Source organism: Falco cherrug, chromosome 4 (genome assembly GCF_023634085.1).
Source record: "Falco cherrug isolate bFalChe1 chromosome 4, bFalChe1.pri, whole genome shotgun sequence".
In the NCBI taxonomy this organism is placed as follows: Eukaryota; Metazoa; Chordata; class Aves; order Falconiformes; family Falconidae; genus Falco; species Falco cherrug.
The window spans coordinates 15199332-15206070 of record NC_073700.1 but is presented as its reverse complement, the minus strand read 5'-3'; the positions used below and the strand labels follow the sequence as shown (position 1 = coordinate 15206070).

Below are 6739 nucleotides of genomic sequence, written 5' to 3'. Positions count from 1 at the left end.
GACATAGGGCTTAGGGACATGGTTTAGTGATGGACTTGGCAGTCCTGGTTAAAGGTTGGATTTGATGGTCTTTCCAACCTAAATGATTCTATGACTATACTAGCTTTTTTTTTTTTTTTTTTTTTTTCTTTTTTCCATTTTACTATCATTCTTGGAGTTATGAAACAGTAGCCTTCTGAGATGTACTTTCTTCTCAAAACTGACAGCTGATATGTGTGGGCTCTTCTTTTTGCATATCACATATTCTTACAGTATCATATTCATGCAGTCCAGATCTTTTCAGGAAGGAGTAGATGACAATGACATAAACTGTGAGGAAAACTAAGCAAATCTTTTACAGCTATAGGCCAGAGTTCTAAATCAGTAACTCTCATATTTTACAGAATAGATAATTTTTTTCCTCTTTGGTTACCTGCTTTAAATATAAGTTCCATAATAAACATATAGAGTAAGTAAAGAGAGGAGGCATAAAGCTTATGCAACCAGTTTTTCCCTTCATTTATGTCCATGGGAGTGATTTTAGCCACATCATCAATCTATGTTTTCAGGCTAGAGACATTTGCTAAGTGACAAAACCTGGGGTTAGAAAGGTCCTGTATGTTCTCAAGGCTGTACAAAATGAATTTTTAAGAAGAAAATTCTGTCTTCCTGAATGGCATACAAGCTGCTTTACTTAGTGCAGAGGTTGGGGAGGGTGCAAATTTGCATGAAGTTCAGTATCTTTATAGATTTATTTGCTACATGTTCAGCATATTAACTCAAACCAGTACAACAGTATATTTCAGGTTTTTTACGTGAAGAAACTTGCTCCCAAGATTTTATACTTGTTTCTTGCAATTCTCTCATTTGACCTGGCTAAGAAATTTAGGCAAGAATTTGAAATAATTAAGCACAGAATGGAAGAAGCTGAAGAAAGCTAAAGAAAACGTGAGTCTGGATATAGCTCTTAACACTTCGTGTCTCTTGTGTAAACTGAGTATCTTCAGTTGCTAGAAATATTTGTGCAAAAAACACATTAAGGAGCTTCATTGCTCCTTAGTTTCCACAAAATCAGTATATCTGAAAGAGAAGTTTCCCAGTACCAGACTGGTCTTTGCTCATTCAAAGTACATTATTAACCATCTGAAGAATTACCTAATTTATTTAGTCTGTACTGATTAACTTCATTCTTGATGGAGACAGCTGCTATTGCATGTGATGACAAATGAGACTCCCTGCTATGCTGCAAAGTTTTCTGACTAAATTGGCTGGTTTCCTACTAGTCTCAATGGCCACAGAGAGCAAGAAACAAATAGATGAAAGAAAGACTCCTAATGAGTTAGAAAAATATTAACAGTTCTCATTTTTTTCCTTCTTCTTTACCAGTTAGTTGAGGGTTTGTAATGTAGGGGTTACTTTGTGGTTTGGGTGGGTGGGGGGTTGTTTGTTGGGTTTTTTTTTTTTTTTTCTGTTCCTACAATCTGAATTCAAGTTATCACAGCACGTCAATTTGAAAATCAGTGTTTATATTTTATTTATTGTATTGTATGCTATGACATATGTCTATGAACCTACATCAATTAACCAGTTTCTTGTTCAAGATATGAGTGTTGTTTGGATTATCCTTTGAAATTTTATTCGTGGCATGCTGTAATTACACCTTGAACATATATTTTGTGAGGTTTCCCGTTGAACTGAGAAACTGTGCATTGCATTCACAAAAACCAGTTTGTTGTGCTCACTGTATTAAGCATGCTGTGAGAGCTTGTCCCTTGCACTCAAAATGTAAATTGGACATAGCTAATTGCATCTACTGCTGGTATTTATGTTCAGTGAGTGCAGATTTCTGGTGGGAAATATGCCTACGCTTCTCCTCATGCTTAGATATAACTGAGTCCTTCAGATATGCGTTCTTATTGGCAGGGTTAGACTTCATTGTCAGTGCTTCTTATGAGAAACAAAAACACTTTGTACTTGTTGATATAAACCTGCAAATGCCTTTCTGTGTTGGATGTAGAATAATTCTCATTACTTTCTGTGCAAAACCCATTTCCCAAAATCTTAAATGATGAAACTCCACCCTTAAAGTAAAACTAACATTACACTGTTTGTAGACTCTTTCAGTCAAGAGAGAGGTACAATACGTAACGTAAAGAGAGGCTGCAGTTCTGTGGTCAGCAGCTGCAGCTGCTGAGGTACTGAAGAAAAAAGTTCATAAAAGGATGTGGTGATCTTATTGAAAATACAGAATCATTTGTGGATGCCTTGTGGGTGCAGTCAGGGGAAATGCACAGGGTGTAAACTCAGCAGACATCTGGTGATAACAAGCTACCAGAGAGGAATTAATGACTGGCTTCACAGAAGGGGCTGTTTTGGTTAGATGCAGTATCGTTGTTACTCTGCCAAAAACATGAATACTGTTCCCAGTTTTGAGGAAAAGAGAAATGACTAACAGTGAGTTAGAAGAAACGGCCAATTGGTCTTAAAGAAGTAGTTGTTGAGTTGACCAGTGGATAATACATTGTGGCTTGAAGAAAATACTTGGTGAGAGCAAACCTGCAGCACAGAAAGAAGTAGCCATGAAAACGGAACTGTATTAATGCCTAAGACCTAGCCTCCTTAAAATAGTGGTAATCCAGAACAGTATATTCTCTGGATTCCATCAAAATAAAATGGAAAGATAGCTTTAGGATTTCATACTAAAAAAAAGAAAACAATGAAAACTTACAAAAGTCCTATGATACTTTGTTACTTTTCTGATGGCTATACACTATGGTCTCTTCTTACAGATGTTTGAGGATTGTGGATGTCATTTCACATAGAAAGAAGAAATAGACACAGACTTTAAATCTCAGAACCCAGCAGAAACAGACTGTAAGAAAAATCACCTTGTTATATGAAGGACAACAAAGCTGCAAGATTTCGATTTACTAATACCATTGTTACTTCCATAGAACTACTGTGTTCCTACTTCTGGGATACACAAGAAACATAAAGGCAAAAGGCAGAACTTTGTTTGAAAATACACGCTATGTAACATCACAGCTCTACGACTTGTAATTTAAGATAAAAACGGTTTCATAATGGAAACCACAGAATTCACTGAAAAATAAACTTTAATTCCCATGCATCACAGAGCCAGACAGTCTCTTACATATCACTTTGCAAGAAAACCAGTTTCTGTAAGGACTTAATATACTGAAACTGTGAGATTGGCAGAGACAAGCTATTAAGGGCTCATGTTTCTGCTAAGGATTAGAGGGAGAAAAAATATTGTTTCTGTATAAGTATAAAGCAGCTCAGTATAAAGGAACAAAGTGAACTGTCCCATTGAACAAGTAAGAAGTAGTGAGCTAAAAGAACGTTTCCCTGGGATCTCTACTCAGCTTTTCTTCAATAAGAGATTTCATGCTCAGTTGAATGTAAGAAGCAGATTATCTAGAAACACACTTCAGTTTTACTTATGCATTGCATTTGTTTTTCTTTGTTAATAGCAGAACATTAAATCTATTTTTGGTAAGCATAGGCTTCTGCCATAGCAGTAGCCCACCTCTTCATGTGCTTTTTACATATTTTAGCAGTTGCAAGTATTTATGTAACACACAATCTCTGGTTACAGACAGAGATTGCAGCTTTAGAAATGGAGAATTATGACTGGAGCTATTCAAAGAGATTAGGATTTGTGGTTTGTTTTCAACACTGTTGAATAACATTCAGGGTGGGTTTTTTTGTTTTGTTGGTTTTAAAACTTTCTGACATTTAAACAGATTTTCTGATGTGCTGCTTTACTGAAGTCTGCGTTCTTTTCAGCATACACTTCAGTATAGTTTTTTGTTTTCACAGTGTGACAACAGTAGTCTTGAGTTTTTATCTTTGTTTTCAGACCTCAAAAGGGAGTGTTTTTTTAATACTATTTTAAAATACCAAATAAACAATGGACAGTACACAATAAAAGGATAAATGAGCATCTTTTCATCAGGATGTGATGAGCACTGAGTCTTACACAGTACCCTTTGACTTGAATGGAGTTACATCTGCAAACGGCAGTTAAACTCTACATAGAAGCCTGACGGTCTTTCCTTTTACTACTGTTATAATCTCCTTAAAAATTAATGGCAGTAAAACATGACATGATGGGAAAAGTAAGATCCTTAGAGGGTAGGATGACCAGAAAAGTCAAATAACTTAAAGGCCACAAAGTGATACAGATTAGGTTTTGAAGTGAAGAGACAGACTTCACTGTCTTCATGTTCCTTAATGACAGAAGTGAGTTAATCTGGGGAAACAGTTGCTGCTACTTGCCTGCTATACTATTATATATCCACTCAGGTCAGTGAGATCAATGATACATGAGGAAAAATACCAAATCAGTGCAAGGTAATAAAATCAATCCACAACTGTGATGTTATTAAAAACACTAGGAATTAATGAAAGTACAAAGTAATCTTCCGACAGTCAAGATTTACTACAAAGAAATTAGCATTCACAATGACCTGGTAATTTGAGGGAAAGGTCTGTCTGCCATCCAGGGTGTAACTGCAGAAGATAATAATTAAGAAATACACACATGACCATGTGTTGGCAAAATCCTTCACTTGTACTAGGTAAGTGAATGGTATACACTATGTTTGCTTTCGTAAACAAAATGAGTGCTCAGTATGTTTCTCAGGACTGACTGGATATAGGAAGAGCAGCCAGTACTGGATTATGAATTGCATAATCCTAGAAGACAGGTGTATGCACTGTAAAAGGGACATATCTAGTGTAGCTTTGCACACAACTGACACAAGGAAGCTGTCACTGTGCAGTGTCACAAAGGGCTGGCAAAATGTGTAACAGCAGGGGGAATTAATGCTGTCACTTCAGCACAGAGTGATTCTTGGGATTAGGCATGGGACTTTGATGTATGCAAGTACAGATACCAAGGCATTATCCATGGCAGTAGCATCAAAAGGCAATAATGGCTCTCTGTTGGCATTAAATAATAATAACACTTGATACCACATTCATGGGTTGGTGACAACAGTGTCTTCAATGAGCGTACCTGATAAGCTATGATATTTGCAGTATTGGTCATTATTTGTGGCAGTGTTCATTAATACAGCAATAAGAGGAGTGCCTTGCATTAATTCTCAGGGGTACTGGCTCCAGCAAATACATCAAACCTGTCTTCCATTTGTTATACTCATTTCCTTTAGAATATAAAATAAAGTTCAAGGTTTGGGCTTGAGCCCAGCATATCTGATTCCCTGAAGCACTGGAATAACAGTGATGTTCAGCAACTTTATTCCTCTGCATTGGATATACATAAAAGCAGTTATGTAAGAGAGCTTTGTTAGATACCAGACTGAAAATGAACTCTCCTACAAACTGAAGCTCCACTAGAAACCTGGCTTTCTACTGTAAGACCTTGCCTTCACTAATAAAAGCTCAGTCCATGTAAACTAAAGCAAGATACCAACCACAATGTTTCCCTTTAGGAAAGGGATGGGGGAAATAAATATTTAATGGTTGAAGCTCTTCACAGTGCTAGATGAACTCTTCTGGAAGGTGCCCGCAGCTGCACAAGGCGATGTGTGAGTGATACTGAACTGAGGTGCTCCAGTATTCACGGCTTGGGCCAGGGGGTTCAACAGGGATGTTACCACTGATTGAAATGAGGCAAGGAGGGATAAAGTCACACTATTGTTATGTAGAAACCAACAACTGAAGCCACATGAGAGGAAAGGTAAAACTGATGGTAGGGCCGCAACTCTGCACCCTGTGTGAGCCATGAAGATACATAGGCAACAGCGTAAGCACGGGACACATACCATGACACTACTTCCCCACTTCTAACCGCGTGATCTACTGGTAATACTGAGTCAAGGGGGCGCATCCACACAAATCTGCGGGACTTTCCTCTACCGGCTCGCTTTACCCACAGCTGAACCCAGGCACAGCAAAGGCAGGCTCCTCAACTCACCAGCTGTAACCTGTAACCTAAGGCTAGCTGAGGGGCGGCCACCGCAGCAAAACAGCCTCTCTCCTCACGATGAGGAAGCGACTCTCCGCCCCTGCTAGGGCCGCGCGCGACAGGCGGGAACACCCCTCTGCCAGCGGCGCGTGGGAGACGCGGGAACATCACCACGCCCGCGCGCACACGTGCCGCCCCGGCGGCCACTACTGCCGGGCTGGCCCCGCCTACCGGTTGGCCCCGCCTGCCGGCCCGCCCCCTGGCTGCTGCAGGCCGGCGCGCAGCGCGCCCCGCTCGGCCGGCGCCACGCATGCGCCTTAGGAGAGGGAGTGTAAGTTTCCATTTTGTGTTCTTGTTGTCCTCCTCCCTCCCGGTTGCTGCGCCGCTGAGTGTGCCAGCAGGGAGGGGAGCGCGGGCGGGGGGGGAGCGCTGCGCCCCCCGCCTCAACACCGCCTGCTGCGCGCTCCCTGAGGTGGCTGCCGACGCCGCCGCGCTCTGCTCCCTGGGCGGCCGCTGCACCGGGGCTGGGGCTGGCTCGGCGGCCCTTTCTTCTCCCCTTTCCTCCCGGCTGGATATTGAAAAAGCATCTCGCACTGGTTTAAGTGTTTATTCGCTGGAGCGCTTGGCCATCTCCGCTCGCTCGGGGCTGGCGCTTGGCGCTGCGCGGACGGCGCGGACATGGCGCGGCCGGTGGCTGCGCGCACGCCCGGCTTCGCCGTCCGCGTGGTCCGGGGCGGGGGGGGGGAACCCGCCTTCTGGGCAGAAATGTAGCGGGTTAAAGCAAATTCCTGCATTTTCGTGCTC

At 41.5% G+C, this 6739-nt stretch overlaps 1 protein-coding gene across 2 annotated transcripts in view; it reads left to right on the top strand.

Moving 5' to 3' along the window:
- Positions 1-6154: 6154 nt before the first annotated feature.
- The window catches only part of FHIT (fragile histidine triad diadenosine triphosphatase), a 613978-nt gene continuing 613393 nt past the window's right edge, over positions 6155-6739 (top strand). Inside the window, exon 1 of one of the 2 annotated variants that reach the window (XM_055708615.1) lies at positions 6155-6266. The gene's annotated coding sequence lies outside the window, so the exon portion shown is untranslated. The remainder of the gene's footprint in view (positions 6267-6739) is intronic. The other variant, XM_055708614.1, reaches the window with a different exon arrangement.